This window comes from Macrobrachium rosenbergii, chromosome 16 (genome assembly GCF_040412425.1).
Source record: "Macrobrachium rosenbergii isolate ZJJX-2024 chromosome 16, ASM4041242v1, whole genome shotgun sequence".
NCBI lineage: Eukaryota > Metazoa > Arthropoda > Malacostraca > Decapoda > Palaemonidae > Macrobrachium > Macrobrachium rosenbergii.
The window spans coordinates 22735342-22753280 of NC_089756.1; the positions used below are offsets into that span (position 1 = coordinate 22735342).

The 17939-nt window shown below is 35.3% G+C and overlaps 1 long non-coding RNA gene across 1 annotated transcript in view; it reads right to left on the reverse strand.

The window, feature by feature from the left end:
- LOC136847191 (uncharacterized) overlaps nt 1-7261 on the reverse strand; it is a 51188-nt gene extending 43927 nt beyond the window's left edge. The window contains exon 1 of the long non-coding RNA XR_010855646.1: nt 6920-7261. This is a non-coding gene — a long non-coding RNA (uncharacterized lncRNA). The remainder of the gene's footprint in view (nt 1-6919) is intronic.
- Nucleotides 7262-17939: the final 10678 nt, after the last annotated feature.

Below are 17939 nucleotides of genomic sequence, written 5' to 3' on the forward strand. Positions count from 1 at the left end.
TCATATCGCACGTCAATATGGCTGGTCAGGAATCTATCTAAATATCTGTCTATCCATATATTTTCGTAATTTGTGAGATGAAATTTGAATCTTCCTGTTTTTTGTTAAAAGTAGTTATTTCTGTCTGAGGTTAATTTTTTTATTTTGAACTGTAACTTGGAAAAGTAACATTTTTGACGGGGGTAAAATCTTCATCTTCCACGTAAAGGTGCGGTTAATTTTTTTATTCGGAACTTTAATGTGAAAAGCGGTATTTTTGACGGGGGTAAAAACATTTTCTTTCTTATGAATGTGAGATTAATTTTTTGGGGAACTTAAATGTGAAAAAGTGGCATTTTTGACAGGGGTAAAAACATGATCTTTCTTGTGAATGTGAGGTTAATTTTTTCTTGGAACTTTAGTGTGAAAAAGCGGTATTTTTGACAAGGGTAAAAACATTTTCTTTCTTGTGAATGTGAGGTTAATTTTTTTGGAACTTTAATGTGGAAAATAGGAGTTTTGGACAGGGGTAAAAACATGATCTTTCTTGTGAATGTGAGGTTAATTTTTTTGGAACTTTAATGTGAAAAAGTGGCATTTTTGACAGGAGTAAAAACATTATCTTTCTTGTGAATGTGAGGTTAATTTTTTTTGGAACTTTAATGTGAAAAAGTGGCATTTTTGACAGGGGTAAAAACATTATCTTTCTTGTGAATGTGAGGTTAATTTTTTTTGGAACTTTAATGTGAAAAAGTGGCATTTTTGATAGGGGCAACAACATTACCTGTCTTGTGAATGTGAGGTTAATTTTATGTGGAGCTTTAATGTGAAAAGCGGCATTTTTGACAGGGGTAAAAACATTATCTTTCTTGTGAATGTGAGGTTAATTTTTTTGGAACTTTAACGTGAAAAAGTGGCATTTTTGTGAGTAGTAAAAACATTATCTTTCTAGTGAATGTGAGGTTATTTTTTTAACTTTTAATGTGAAAAATGGCATTTGTGAAGGGTAAAAACGTTATTTTCTTGTGAAATGGAGGTTAATTTTTTTGGAACTTTAATGAAAAAGTGGCATTTTTGACAGGGGTAAAAACATTATCTTTCTTATGAATGTGAGGTTAATTTTTTTGGAACTTTCATGTGAAAAAGCGGCATTTTTGACAGGGGTAAATACTTTATCTTTCTTGTGAATGTGAGAATAATTTTATGTGGAGCTTTAATGTGAAGAGCGGCATTTTTGACAGGGGTAAAAACATTATCTTTCTTGTGAATGTGAGATTAATTTTTTGGAACTTTAACGTGAAAAAGTGGCATTTTTGTGAGTAGTAAAAACATTATCTTTCTAGTGAATGTGAGGTTATTTTTTTTTAACTTTAATGTGAAAAAAATGGCATTTTTGTGAGGGGTAAAAACGTTATCTTTCTTGTGAATGTGAGGTTAATTTTTTTTGGAACTTTAATGTGAAAAAGTAGCATTTTTGACAGGGGTAAAAACATTATCTTTCTTGTGAATGTGAGGTTAATTTTTTGTGGAACTTTAATGTGAAAAGCGGCATTTTTGAAAGAGGTAAAAACATTATCGTTCTAGTGAATATGAGGTTATTTTTTTTTTGGAACTTTAATGTGAAAAAGTGGCATTTTTGACATGGGTAAAAACATTATCTTTCTTGTGAATGTGAGGTTAATTTTTGATTTGGAACTTTAATGTGAAAAGCGGCATTTTTGACAGGGGTAAATACTTTATCTTTGTAGTGAATGTGAGGTTAATTTTTTATTTGGAACTTTAATGTGAAAAGGGGCATTTTTGTCAGGCGTAAAAACATTATCTTTCTAGTAAATGTGAGGTTATTTTTTTTTTTGGAACTTTAGTGTGAAAAAGTGGCATTTTTAACAGGGGTAAAAACATTATCTTTCTTGTGAATGTTAGGTTAATTTTTTATTTGGAACTTTAATGTGAAAAGCGGCATTTTTCACTGGGGTAAAAACATAATCTTTCTAGTGAATGTGAGGTTAATTTTTTATTTGGAACTTTAATGTGAAAAACGGCATTTTTGACAGGGGTAAAAACATGATCTTTCTTGTGAACGTGAGGTTAATTTTTTATTTGGAACTTTAATGTGAAAAGCGTCATTTTTGACGGGGGTAAAAACATTTTCTTTCTTGTAAACGTGAGGTTAATTTTTTGGGGGGGAACTTTAATGTGAAAAAGCGGCATTTTTGACAGGGGTACAAGAATGCTCTTTCTTGTGAATGTGGCCAGCTATTTTGCAGTGTGGGTGGATAGGGACCGAAGTGTCATAATCCGGCGGCCATTTGTCGACACGGAAAAGGGCGTAATGCCGTGTTTGCCTTCGTCCAAATGACAGTGTAGACGTCCCCAAGACACGGGTGGCTCTCAGGACCGCGTAGGTGTGAAAAGTAGAGAGAGTGTAATTACGCTTGGTTGACATTACAAGGGCGGGATCTGTCATGGAGGACGGAACATGCGATGCATATTCGCGTACCGAATCATTTTCATATTTTTTTCCCGCCGTTTTTCGCCTCACATCTGCTCATCTTTTTTTTTTTTTTTTTTTTTTACCTAGTTTCTTTCCTCTCAATGCATTCGTTTGTTTCTCTCGCACGCATACGCGTAGGGGCGTAGAAACACGGATTTCGTCCATTTTTTTTTCTATTCATCCTCACCCTCATCTGATCGTAACGCCTCGTTTTCTCTTTCTAACATGCCCCCCGCCCCCCCTCTCTCTCTCTCTTTCCTTTTCTCTCTATCTCTTTCATTCTATCTCTTTCTCTTCCCGTCGTGCTTTTACCTTCCTTTTTTCTTTCTTCCTTATCTCTCTCTCTCTCTCTCTCTCTCCCCTTTTCTCTCTATCTCTCTCATTCTATCTCTTTCTCTTCCCGTCATGCTTTTACCTTCTTTTTTCTTTCTTCCTTCTCTCTCTCTCTCTCTCTCTCTCTCTCTCTCTCTCTCTCTCTCTCTCTCTCTCCATTCGCCTTTTTTTTCTTATTAAGTCCCTTATAATTTTTTACTTTCTGAATAATTTTCAAATTTATGTTTTGAAGTTCTGTCAAAACTTATAACTGTTAACTGATAAGGAGCTAATTCTTATTTTCCTTTTCCATTCCTTTAATTCTAATTTTCCTTTTTTATTCATTCTCCGTCGTGAACCCCTTAACCACTCACACGAGTCCTTTTCAGAAAGTGGCTCCAAAAGGCATTAGTTTTCTAGTTCTCACTTCGTCTTCTGGGATGGGGTTGCTAGCCTCATGCTTTTACGCGGCCTAGCTGCTGCCCAATACAGTCGGATACATAATTTCTTGCTGGCACACGAGGGTGTCCAAGGATTTGAAGCTCGTTGGGGAATCGAACACCGGTTTTATATATATATATATATATATATATATATATATATATATATATATATATATTTATATATACATTATATATATAATGTATATATATGTATATATACACGTATATATATATTAACTTTATCATTTACATAATTGTTCTGTGCATTAATACAGTTACTAACAGGACCTCATTAAAACTGGGTGGTATCTAACGGAGATAATTTAATCAGGAAAAGTTACAAGCTTTCTAAGACTAACAATGAGGACTGTTAGTCCTAGAAAGCTCGTAACTTTTCCTGACTAAATATTCAGCTAGATACCATCAGTTTCAATGAGGTCCTGCTTGTAAATATATATATATATATATATATATATATATATATATATATATATATAGAGAGAGAGAGAGAGAGAGAGAGAGAGAGAGAGAAACAAGACAGTGGTCACTGCCGCATTTATATTTTAACAACTGAGTCGTAGATGACCTCTTTCTACAGGAAGCATCCACTACATCAGACATTTTAGGTACAAAGGACTCATTAGCAGTGCGTCGTTCTCCCCAACACACAATGTGCTATTTAATTTCTTCCTCCAGAAAACACTTTCTCTCTCTTGATCACTTTTTCACTCTGTCTGTCTAGATCTTCCTACGTCTCACTTTCATTCCTACTTCTAGTATTTCTGAATTAACCAATGAACTTTTTCACCAGCTTTGTTTCTTCCATTCTTTCCACATGACCATACCTGTTCTTGCTACTCTTTCACCTGCGCTATCATTTTTACTTCTCACAGACGCTGTCTTGATCTAATGCATGACTCTATAAAATATCTAATTGAAACTCATAATTAACCACTTATGGTATTATTTGGATTTACACAGTCATGGAAAATAAACTAGGGTGTACACTAAACTGTTTAGCGTATTTACCCACGGTAATGAAAATAGCAACAGTAAAAAAAATAAAATTTCCTTTCAGAAAAGCTTCATATCATGGAGCTACTGCGAGAGACCATGCCCCAGACATAACAAAAAAAAAAAAAATCTTTGTTTTTTGCTTTTCCAGCTGGCTGCTACTTCAACCCTCCAAGGAGACTTCCAATCCCCAAGGAACCTCTCGGATTATCTTGCCCCTTTCTTCAAGGCAAAAGCAGATTCGGGCAATGAAAAGGACAACCGGCTCCTTTCTCAGCCAAGCAGTAAAATAATCCCCTTTCGAGTTCAATCCCTCTTCTGCAGACTTGAGCTCAACCCTGACCTGTCCTCGTAGAAAAACGGACTCGCCTGAAGACGCATTCCAGAGGGTATTGCAAAGGCGCCGTCGGTCGCTGAGATTATTTTTTCGAGTCTTGCTTTTAAATCTTTATTCGATTTTTTCAACTTCTTCTTTTGCTTGCATCTTCTCTTCCTTAATCTTCTTAATCTTTGTGCATTCGTTACGTATTGCACCATCGGTAAGGAACCGCTTCTCAGGACTCTTTATTAGATTTTTGTTGTTCTTCGCCTTACTGTTATCACTAGTATTATCAACTCTTTATTTTCTCAGTGGTAAAAGTTTCATTATCCGGACGTTTTATTCTTAAACTCCATGTTCTTCCGTCAACCTGTTTGACTTTCAGGACGTAAGTATAAACGGATGTCCAGAAAATGTGTGAATCTCTTCCTTGCAGCCGCTATTCTAGGACTCCGTTGTAAACAATAGGATTCCTCTACTTATCCACATGTCTTCATCAATTTATTTTCTTTCTTTTGACGTTTTACTTGTGTTTAACTCATGTGTAAGATCCAGGTCATTTAAAAAATCCCAAAAACGATCTTTGTGAGTTGTGGCGGTACTGTCTTCTCCCATATTAATGCTGGTTTATTTGGAACAACAACAACAACAACAATAATAATAATAATAATAATACACACACACACACACAATAATAATAATAATAATATACACAAGTATGTTTTCTTCGTAAAATTTAGCATATTGCTGCTGAGATTGCTACTGGTATGTAGAATTACTTGTATACACGGACACGAACATGTACAACATCACGGTTGCTGATAAAATAAAAAACAAATCGCAAAGGAAAACTGCGCTTGGGCCCAATATTTTCCTCTCTTTCCAAAGTGCGGATGTTACTGAAAAAATACTAAGCTTCACCGACAATGGTTGGTTTAGATTAAGCCATCTTGGGGCCAAAAAAAAAAGGTAAGGTGTTTGAAGGGATAAGGAACCTGATGAGATCCGCTGGAATTTGCTATACCTCCAGAGAATCACCGATAAATAAAAAAAGCCTTTTTTTTCCTAGTCTGTCTGTCCTTATGTGAAGTCAATGGAATTTTTGGTACAGGTTCTTCATTATCTCTTGATTTTACCGCTAAACTGTTGCTTATATAGGCAAAATCGTTTGAACTCAATTGGTCAACTCAATGGCTCACTGGAGGCTAAAGAGGCTCATAGGCCTATTTTAGTCTTCCTGGCGATTAAAGGAATAATTTCTACATCGTTGTCAAGAGTTATCTTTCGGTTTACCTTCGTCAGGAAGTTGAACGTAGCTGATATATTCACTTATGTCAGTTAGCTTGTTGTGTACGTGTTTAAGTTTCCTCACGGCATCTCAAAAGTTTACAAACGATTTCAATGAAATTCTATCCACGGTTGAGCTGTTTCTACCACACTGTACTAGTTCCCTACGTCAGGGAGTGTACTATTTTGTGTTGGAAATGTCTGATACCTTCAAAATTGATGTATATGTTGCACGGCTTTTTTTTTTTTTAGAATTAGATTTATTTCAAAAGGTTTCGCTAAAAATTGCTCGGATTATCACAAGTGAAAACTCCTATCGTTATGGTAAGAAGTACTACAACTGCTACATCAGTTACCTCCATATTCTCCAGTGGAATTCATCCCTTCTGCTACAACAACAAAGACTACTAATACTACTCCTACAACGTATAATACTACTACTGCTACAACAACAACGGCTACTAATACTCCTACAACGTATAATACTACTACTGCTACAACAACAACTGCAGCTGTACTACCACTGTTACTACTTTGACATAGCCTTCGGAGAGGCCTTCACTAATACAGCTGCGACTACTACTACCTACTACTGCTACTACGTACTATTACTACTGCTTCAGCCGCCGTTGAATAATGTAGCTACTTTTATCAACGTCATTTCTCTTTGTAATACAAAGGCCGATGGTTAACAGTGAGTCCGATTTCTTACCAACAGGTTGCTAGGACCCACGTCTTGGTGGCTCGAGGATTGAAGGTTACAAGGATTAGGGATAACAAAAGCAGGAGGCAAGTTCAAAAACTTGACAGGAGAAAGAGATAAATGGTCACCAAGTCTTGCCATTTAGAGTAAATGTAGGAAGAGGATGCTTGACGGGTAGGGCGGGGGTGTTTGGTGTTTTTTTTCAAAGGAAAAAGTAGAGTTTCATCCTCTGACGCGTAAATCGTCATTGAGAATAGATTCCACCCAGCTGGGTCGACTGGTAGGCGGATGGGCAAGAAATCAATATTAATAAGACAAAAAAGTTACAAATATGAAAGTGACATAATTACAGGTGCAAAATGAATTACCTTTAAAATCACCTGAAAGAAGCAGCAATCTTTTTCCTTCATTTTCTGGTTTTTCTTGGGTTGCTCCTCCCACTCGCACCTGTATTGAAGAGATATAAAAAAGAAACTTTGTGAGTACAGGTTAAATTACTTTTTTTTAACGCAGAAACGACTGGAACGGAACATTATTTATTTCCCTTTCATTTTGTTTCCTCTCCAGACCTCTTCAATCGTCTTCTCACCTATTTTCTGTTTAACTTTTGTGTTTGCAAGACGTTTTACCAAAAATAAGGTTCGCTGTTGTAGTTTATACTTGAATATTAACAGTTCATGCAAAACTATTGTAACGTAGTTATTATCGTCAGCATTATCATTATTAGCGTCTCTCCGATTACAATTGTTAATGAGACACGTGTACAAGAGGGTCTTCTTCCTAAATATTATCATAATTAGTATCATTATCGGAAAGGAATGATCTAATGTGAAAGAAGGAATACAAAACCAAGAGAACAATCAATTAGTAATAAATAACTAGATAAAAATAGTAAAAAATGCGCCGAAGTTTCTTCGGCGCAATCGAGTCTTCTGTACAGCATATAATGCTGTATGAAACTCTCAGCCACGGCCTATGAAAATTTCAGCAGCGGCCCATGAAACTTTCAGTCACGGCCCATGAAACTCTCAGCTGCAGCCCATGAAACTTTCAGCCATGATCGGGTGGTGGCCTGTGTTGTTGGTAACTATAGCGGTGCCAGACGCACGATTATGGCTAACTTTAACCTTAAATAAAATAAAAACTACTGAGGCTAGAGGGTTGCAATTTGGTATGTTTGATGATTGGAGGGTGGATGATGAACATATTAATTTGCAACCCTCTAACCTCAGTAGTTTTTAAGCTTTGGGGGAGGACAGAAAAAGTGCGGACGGACAGACACAGCCATCTCAATAGTTTTCTTGTACAGAAAACTTAAAAAGGAAAATAATTCAATAAACATAAACATAAACGCACGCGATTATGAGGCCTTTTGGCTCCCCGTAGGAATCGGTGTTTTTACCATGACCACGATATTTGCAACGCCAGTTTGCAACATAAAAGTGAAGACTTGCCTTTGATGAAAAAAAAAAAATCCTCCTGATTCTTTGTATCAAGGGTATATTTCGATGCTTCTGACTACTTAGAATGAGGGATGGTATTTTTTCTTGCCCATTCTAAGACCGAAATTCCCAATAATGACATGCCTTATATACTTATATGCATACAATAACATGTGTTCGTGACATGTGCACATCTACTTAAGGACATAAAGTTTGTATTGCTAAAACTGAACGGACTACAATCTTGAACATCTGTTTTTTGTTCATAAGCAGAAGAAAACTGCGTATTAATATATACATACATACACACACATACATGCGCACTAAGATATGCCCTGCATATTCATAGATACGTATCTTTACGGGAACCCATAAGAAGTCTGCAAAAACCTGAATAGAAATGTTCTAGAGGTCTGTTATAGATATGTCTTTGTTACGTGATACAATGATACCTATAGCTACGGTCAAGTCCGGAAGTGTCATTATCGCGCGCTGGTAACCTACCGTTAAGAAATCTGACACACTGTTGGCCGTTAGGTCGCCAGGGGACGATAATGAGGCCTTTGGATTCCCTGGCCGCTACTATAGCAACTGCCATATCTGCATGAATTTTACCATGTTAATTATTCTAGAGATGGCTTATAATCAAATAATAGCAATAATAGCCTATATATTTTGAGTAGGAGGGACACAATAGCTTGGTTGCAAATGGATGTTATTATTATTATTATTATTATTATTATTATTATTATTATTATTATTAGTAAAGCAGTTTTACCAGACCAGTGATCTGAATATCAGCTCTCACAGGGCTGGCTCGAAAGATTTATTTTTACTTACATTTATTTTTTTTGCATATGGGCCTTAAATTGCAATGTTACGGTGGACAGGGTACTAGTGGGCGACCCTGTAGGAGACTTTGACGGAAAAACGATCTAATGAAGAATTTTTGATAGGGAGATAATCTCCCTGACAGTCTTTGACGGAAAGAAAACATTCCAAAGAGTCTTTGATGGAAAGGTAGTCTTCTAGAGAACCTTTGATGGGATGGCAATCTCCTGAACAGTCTTTGAGGATAAGACAGTCTTCCAGAGAGTCTTTGATGATGAGACAGTCTTTCAGAGAGTCTTTGATAGAATGACAATCTCCTGAACTGTCTTTGATGATAAGGCAATCTTCCAGAGAGTCGTTGATGATGAGACGGTCTTCCAGAGAGTCTTTGGTGATGAGGCAGTCTTCCAGAGAGTCTTTGATAGAATGACAATAACCTGAATAGTCTCTGATGATAAGACAATCTTCCAGAGAGTCTTTGATGATGAGACAACCTTCCGGGGAGTCTTCGGTGATAAGGCAGTCTTCTAGAGAGTCTTTGACAGGATGACAATAACCCGAACAGTCTTTGATGATAAGACAATCTTTCAGAGAGTCTTTGATGATAAATCAATCTTCCATAGAGTCTTTGATGATAAGACAATCTTCCAGAGAGTCTTTGATGATAAGTCAATCTTCCAGAGAGTCTCTGGTGATAAGACAATCTTCCAAAGAGTCTTTGATGATAAGACAATCTTCCAAACAGTCTTTGATGATAAGACAATCTTCCAGAGAATTTTTGAATGAATGACAATCTCCTAAACAGTCTTTGACAGAATGACAATCTCCTGAACAGTCCTTGATGATAAGACAATCTTCCATGGAGTCCTTGATGATAAGACAATCTTCCAGAGAATCTTTGATGATAAAACAATCTTCCAGACAATCTTTGATGATAAAACAATCTTCCAGAGAATCTTTGATAGAATGACAATCGCCTGAACAGTCTTTGATGATAAGGCAATGTTCCAGAGAGTCTTTGCGGGAAAGACAATCCTGAATAGTCTTTGATGAAAAAACAATCTCCCGGAGAGCCTTTGAAGGAAAGACAATCTTCTGAACAGTTTACATGCGACTGAAAACAAGGAAGATGCATGAGATGACTGAATTAACTCTCTAGAACTTCTAATATTGGTACTCACGTATTTTCACATAAGAATGTCCATTCAGGAAAGGCATTTTATTCCCCTGTGATCTTGATGGCATTGTTATTATTAATTATGATGATGATACGATTGGCAAGAAGATATTGTATAAATATATATTATATATATAATATTTAAGAGAAATATTTATCATTCCTGTAGTATCTTATATAGCTTTCCATGTGTTCTATAATACACACACACGTATATGTACATATGTACACAACCTCACACACATACACTATATATATATATATATATATATATATATATATATATATATATATATATATATATATATATATATATATATATATATATATATATTGTGTGTGTGTGCGTGTTTGTGTAGGTCAGAATTACTTTGGGTCTTGCTGCATAACTTTTTCAACTGCCGTAAAAAAATAAACGTATTACTTCGAGCCTGAGAGCAAAATGTTCACTGATGGAAGTGACACTTACCGTAATGGTAAAAGCCTTTTAATGAGTGTTTCATAATGAAATGATGACGCAATAATATAAAAGGCACATTTTTAGCCTGGTAGGGGTTCCTGGTGTCAGAGGTGACGGTGAAATAAATGCAGTGGCAAAATTTACAAGTTTATGGTTAAAACAATGTTTATGCAGTTGATAATCATAATGGTAGAATATCATCATGGTAAAATATCGACATTGTTTATCAAGGTGTTAATAGCTTTGTTATTATGGTAATATAAATAGAAGCTTTAATGAAGAGAATGGTGGTTATCGTGATGGCTACAATGATAAATGATAATGACGAAGTAGGAGAAAATGTCTATGACCTTGATGATAATTATAATGATAAAAGAGAAATTTGTAGTAAAGTTGATGATAGTGATGGTGGCAATTAAAGAGATGGCCTACACGATGATAATGATGATGATGAAATGTATAATGACGATGTAGGTGCTTAGTTAATGGGACTGGTGATGTTAATTACGGTAACAAAGTGAAACGATTAGTTAATGGGATGTTTATTATGATGGCATTGATAATGATAAAGGAAACATCTAATATAATAATTATGATGATGATGATGATGATGGTGATGATGATGATGATGATAGTGGCAATGTAAATGACAATGCCAATAATGACTATACGATCATTATGGCAATGAAATCGAAATGGTTACCAGAGAGTATGATAACTACAGTATAGTGACGGCGACAATGAAAGAGACCACCGCTACGATGATAATGGTGATAATGACGTGGAAGTCGCTGTAGACAACAGCAGCTGCAAATGACACGGTGGCTGTCTGTAAAAATCTGGTCAGCCAATAGATGGCATTTTCGGTGATGTCTGAGTGATGTTCTCTCTTGATAACGGTCACAATGGGAGACTCCGGCCATTGTCTCCCGGGCCCCATCGCTTCTGTGTTTCCCATTCTTGTCATGGGACCTCTCAACAATCTTGCAGATGAAAAAGTGGGCGGTGGGGAGTGGGCTGGAGGCTGGGGCGTATAGCTAACTGCGATGGGAAAACTTTCATCATCACCTTTTCGCTAAATATTCGGGCGGTTTTTGCATCGCGCCCGGGCCTGGGAGACAAAAACGGCCAGGCTCATTATCCGGCCGCGAACAGGAGCGCAAAGGTATTATTCATGTGGGGTCGCAGGTTAGGCCCTTATTATCCTTTTGTCCGGGGGTGGCCGGTGCGCCAAAAATTGCAAATCAGGGCCACCTCACTCTTTTTTTTCCCGTTGTGAACATACCCGGGTCCGGTATCAACCGAAAGAGCTTTTGAAACTGGAACCCAGACAGAATGCTGGGCAGAGACTGGTGATGTTTTGAATTAGCTGTGAAGAAATTTTAAGCTAATTCTCATTTATTCATTCGCTCAAAACCTTCTTCTGTCCCTCCTTGAACTTGTTTTTTCTCTCTCTTTAAAGCACACTGTGTGAAAACTCACTCCTAAGCAGGTATGCCCAGCAACAGGTGTGTTTTTTGTCCTGACGTCAACACTGTCGAGTCTCCGTGAGTACCAGAAAGATTTAAGGCCGATGATGCCTCAACCAAGCCCAAAAGTGAACCCTCAGCAACATTCCCAAGACATGGGCTTGGCAGGGGATGGGGGGCAGCCCTAGGACCCTCCCAGCTTAGCTGCATGGTGGGCAGAGCTGGAGGTTATTGAGGATAGGCTTACAATGTAGCCCCAGGGAGTGAAGGGGAACTTTTTGCAATAGTTTTGTGCAACATGTTGTGGCAACGGCCTGTAAGGATTTGCCCTACGTGACTTCAGTGCAGGCTAGGCTGTGCTGATGGCATAGGGCGTACCCACAGTACAGTCTCGGCCTTAGGTGTGTGAACAGCGAGGATCTTCTCACTTCGGTCAGGATGTCATCTCAATCCTTTTTTGACTCCTTCGGCGATTTCTTCTTCATAAGCGAAGGATATTTTGAAGCTTTCGGGAAGTTCTTAAAGGATAATATTTCCAAGGATTTTCGCATCCTCCAGCGCAAAGGACTGTTTCAGATTGTGCCAATGTCTTGAAGGTGTGCAGGTAATATAATATATCTTCTGAAGTCCAGATGTAAAGTATATTCAAAGATCCAAGCTTTTTTGAAAGGTCTGACTAAATGGCATAGTGATGTAGTTATATGTAAAATATGCTAAATCTTTCATTTAATTGTGAGGCAAAATATACACATATGTCTATACATGTAATGAATATACACATATATATATATATATATATATATATATATATATATATGTGTATATATACATATATATGCATATACACATGTGTATAGACATATATGTGTATTTTGACTCACAGTTAAATGAAAGATTTTAGCATATTTTACATATATATATGTACTATATATATATATATATATATATATATATATATATATATATATATATATATATATATATATATATACATATACATATACATAGTATATATGTACACACACACTATATACTGTATATATACAAATATATAGTAAGAAATTACATTTTTACATACACGGCCACTTGCTTTGCACAAGTTAAGATGTATAGAAAACAAACCGCTTAAATTTAACTTGATCATTGTCACACATTTCTGCTTAATTGCGCCATAACAGACACATTTTCCGGAATCAGTTTGTTTACAATTTTTCTCTCTCTCACCCTTTCCCTACTTGTACGATGTTATAAGTTATAGAAAAAGTTGCGCAAGCATACATAATTATTTGAGAGTAATCCCTAGTGCCTTTGGGTAAGGCTGAAATGTTTCATTATGTGATTTGACTGAGACGAATGAACACAATGCGGATGAGAGTTCGGGAAATATTTCAACGAACTGGTGTGTCAGGCTCAGGAGGAAAAGAGAGTGACGGATGGGAAATATTCAGAGAATATTCGTTGTAATTATGATAATGTTGCAGGCGGAAAGCTTATGACTTATAGGTTTATGTTGGCGATTCTTATGATGAAAAGTTTCGAACTAAATGTGCATGACGATCGTAATAATACTTCCGAAGACTTCACAAATGATTATCATAATAGTAAGAATAACAACGATGAAGGAACAAAAGAGGACACCGTGATAATAATGATATGAATATTTAGTTAATCATTATCATTATATACTGACAACGGACAAGATGTTTTGACGTGTTTACCCGACAGACTGTTACGTAGAACATTATGTTCTATGTAACCTCCATCAAAGGTGGACTGGGTCAATCTTTTCACCTGTGCCTGATTGTCCAAAAAAGATTGATCCCGATCTGCTTTCGGATCCTGGGAGCTTTCTTTAAGCCTTGGCGGAGGTATGCGCTCACTCTCATAGCTATCGAGGGTTCTTTTTTTTTGAAAGTTATTCTGTCAAAATTGCCCCAAGAGGTAATTTTTCCTTAATTTTTTAATTCACTTTATATTGTTAAGCCATTCTTTGTCTGTCAGGTCTGTGTGTATTTATCTGTTAACTGTTTGTTTGTTACTGATCTATCATTTATTCTTTCTTGCTTTCGCTAGTTTTAACGTACAAGAATACACACATTAATTTATTGCCGTTAGGTTTTGCTGTTTAACGCGCAATAATAATAATAATAATAATAATAATAATAATAATAATAATAATAATAATAATAATAATAATAATAATAATTCATGCAATAACAATAATAATAATGATTAATAATAATAATTCGTGCAATAATAATAATAATAATAATAATAATAATTCGTGCAATAATAATAATAATAATAATAATAATAATAATAATAATAATAATAATAATTTCCTTGTGTTGTTTTTCGCTTTTTAATGTACATCATCACCAACAATAATAATTCCCCCCCCTTTTTTTTTTTGCTTTCTCATCTGCAGATTTTTCACCTGACCCATGACCTTATGACCTTCTACAGCTTAATGATCGTTATCGTGCTTTTTTAAGATCAGCTGGTAACGATGAATGACTATTGCGCATTTCAGGTTAAGCCGGCCTTATGCCAACACAGGCTCTTGTTCCAGGGGCAGCCTGTGAAGGTGGTGACGAATCGAAGTGATATGACACTGATCTCTGTATTTTGATTGGACTTTATGATTTAGATTTTATTCATCCGTGTGTTAAATTTTTTTTATTTATTTAGGGTTTTATTTAACTTTTCTTTGTTTTGCAAGCATATATGTTGTTATATATATATATATATATATATATATATATATATATATATATATATATATATATATATATATATATATATATATATATACATTTAAACATATATTTAATAATATATATATATATGACATATATATATTTATATATACTGTATATATATGTATACTATATGTATATATATAAATGTGTGTTTGTGTATGTATAATAATAATAATAATAATAATAATAATAATAATAATAATAATAATAATAATATGGATAATAATTCTAGATGTATGGGAAGAGTATCAATAAGCTCTGTCAAATATTAGGATAAAAAAAAAATTCAGATACCTTTCAATTCTATAGATGGCTTACAAACCTAAAGTTTACTCTATCTTGAGAAAAAAACAAAAAACAAAGGCATCCTACACCGGTTAGAGGAAAGAACAACGAAAACGCAAATCACAAAATGGATTATTTCAAAAACTTAAAAAAAAAAAAAAATTCTTCATCAGTCCAGAAAAAAAAAAAATGTGCCTCGTCCGTGCCATTTGCACTCCGAAAAACCTCCTATCCCTCTTCGGTAACCGAAATGAAAGTAGCGATGGATGATTGCCACGCCAGATAATCCTACATCACTCATTAATTAGGCCGAATGAATCTGACTAACGCAGATGAATAACGCAAAGTCTGTGACGAATTTTCAAAATTGTTTTTTGATGAGCAGTCGACAGCTGGTGCAAAATGCAGGTGATGTCATTAACGAACTCTTCTGCTAAAAGGTTTCTCGCTGGAATTTTTCGTCCAAGTTACCCTCTTTTTATTAGTTCTCTGTAAAAGAAAACTATCGTGCCGGCTTTGTCTGTCCGTCCGCACTTTATTCTGTCCGCACTTTTTTCTATCTGCTCTCAGATCTTAAAAACTACTGAGGCTAGAGGGCTGCAAATTAATATGTTCATCATCCACCCTCCAATCATCAAACATACCAAATTGCAGCCCTCTAGCCTCAGTAGTTTTGATTTTATTTAAGGTTAAATATAGCCATAACCGTGCTTCTGGCAACAATATGCGGTAGGATAGGCCACCACCGGACCGTGGTTAAAATTTCATGAGCCGCGGCTCATACAGCATTATACCATTATACCGAGACCACCGAAACATAGCTATATTTTAGGTGGTCTTGATTATACGCTGTACAGAAAACTCGATTGCGCCGAAGAAACTTTGGCGCATGTTTTACTTGTTTTTTTTTTTTAAGTAATTATTTTGAGTTTTGTCATTTCAAGTTACCGTGAATTACGAGTCGTGTCGTGTATTAACCGCCAATTTGGAAGGAAATGTGTGGTTAATTCCTAAGATTATTTTCTCGTTTCTTCTTGACAGTTGTTTGGAACATTTTTGTTGCAGTGTTAATGAGTTATTTAGAGAGAGAGAGAGAGAAAAGAAAAGCAAAAGAAGAGGAGGAGGAGGAAGAGAAGAATAGAAAATAGGAAAATTTTTAAGAAGTCTCTTCATCACATTAAGGTTACGGCGCCTCTCTCTCTCTCTCTCTCTCTCTCTCTCTCACTTTCCGAAGTCTTGTAAATTATACATTAGGTTTATTTTTCACTTTTCCGTCCACAGGATAAGATTAGATTGATATGAGCCTAGTTAACTCTACGTTTTCTTTGATATTCTTTTGGGCACTAAATATTAAAATTTCTCCGCCGCTCTGTCCATGACAACCATTTTTGAGTACCTTCAAACAAGAAAAAAATACTTGAATTGAAGTTATACATATTTCAAAATGATTATTGACCTTTCTCTCTCTCCATTCTCTTTCTATCCTTCTAAGCTATTTCTTATCTCTTACGATGTGCTTTTTCTGATTTACTTATATTTGAGGTAATTTAGTGGACCAGATCTATAGTGAATATCATTTATTAATGTAGGGTTTCAATTTTATTCCGGAGAACATTAACTTGCGTCTTTTAGCTTATGACTACAGAAGCAAAATAGTAATTTTTTGTACGTGTGCCTTGGAAAAAGATCCGGATGCATATACAATATAGATTTTTATTGTTTCACTGTTTTATCGCGTATCTTTCCATCGTACATCCGATAACGCTAAAAATGCTCAACTCCACGTAGAGCGGCCTTTTTCAATGATTTCTATCTGGTGTATAATATTACAACTGTATCAGCAATGTAATGATGTAGTTTCCTTAACTGCGTCATTAACAAGTTCTTTCAAGCATGCAGTTCACGAAAGAGGGTTAAGTGTTCAAATATATTTGTTTTCTAACCATTGCAACAGAGTTCGGTTATAGACACGTGGAAAAAAACCTCGAATCCTAATCTGATAACGAGGTAAAACTGGCTGCAAATGATATGCTTCGAGTTAAAGTATATTAAAAATGTATCATTATAATTTTGCTTGGTGAATAAGCAAATGAATGGCACTGCTGTTATTCACTTACCTACTGATCAAAATGATTAAAACTGTCAAAATTCCGTCTAGAGCGAGCGTACGATGCATTTTGGAGAAGCCAAGATGGCAAGACTAAGAGTTTCTCCTTAAAGGGGAGATGGAACGAAAGTTGAGAAATATAGAGCAAGAGAATAAGTTTAACTACAAATAAAATCCGAAGTCAATAAATCTCATGCAAGCACAATGCAAAGGCAAAATTCATGAGGACGCAATTGTTAATATCATCAATTTCTGTCGATATTCTTGCAGTGTCGATTCTAAAGAACGGGGAATTTATCTGGAAGTACAAGGGAAGTACACACGCGCATACGCATACACACATATATGTGTATATGTATACTTTCCGTTTACTTCCTACATAAAAAAACCAGTTCTTCGGAACTGATATACATATATATATATATATATATATATATATATATATATATATATATATATATATATATATATATATATATATATATATATATACATACACATATATATATATTTATATATTTATGAATATATATATGCATGTATACATGCATGTATCTATATGTATTATATACATATATATATTTTTATCGACGAAAAATAAAGCCAAAGATGACGGCTGCTTTCATACATAAACTGGTAATTCGTGGTTGTGTCTACTTTGTAGGAAACTTTCAAAACAGCCACTTCATACGCCTACACAGAAGTCTCATATTGCGCCAGTTTTTATTCCTATATAACTGAATATTGAGTTAATTTCTTCTTAATATTCAAACACCGAGAACACCTCTTGTCGATATATACACACACACATATATGTATATATATTTATATATAATTACATATATTTATATATAT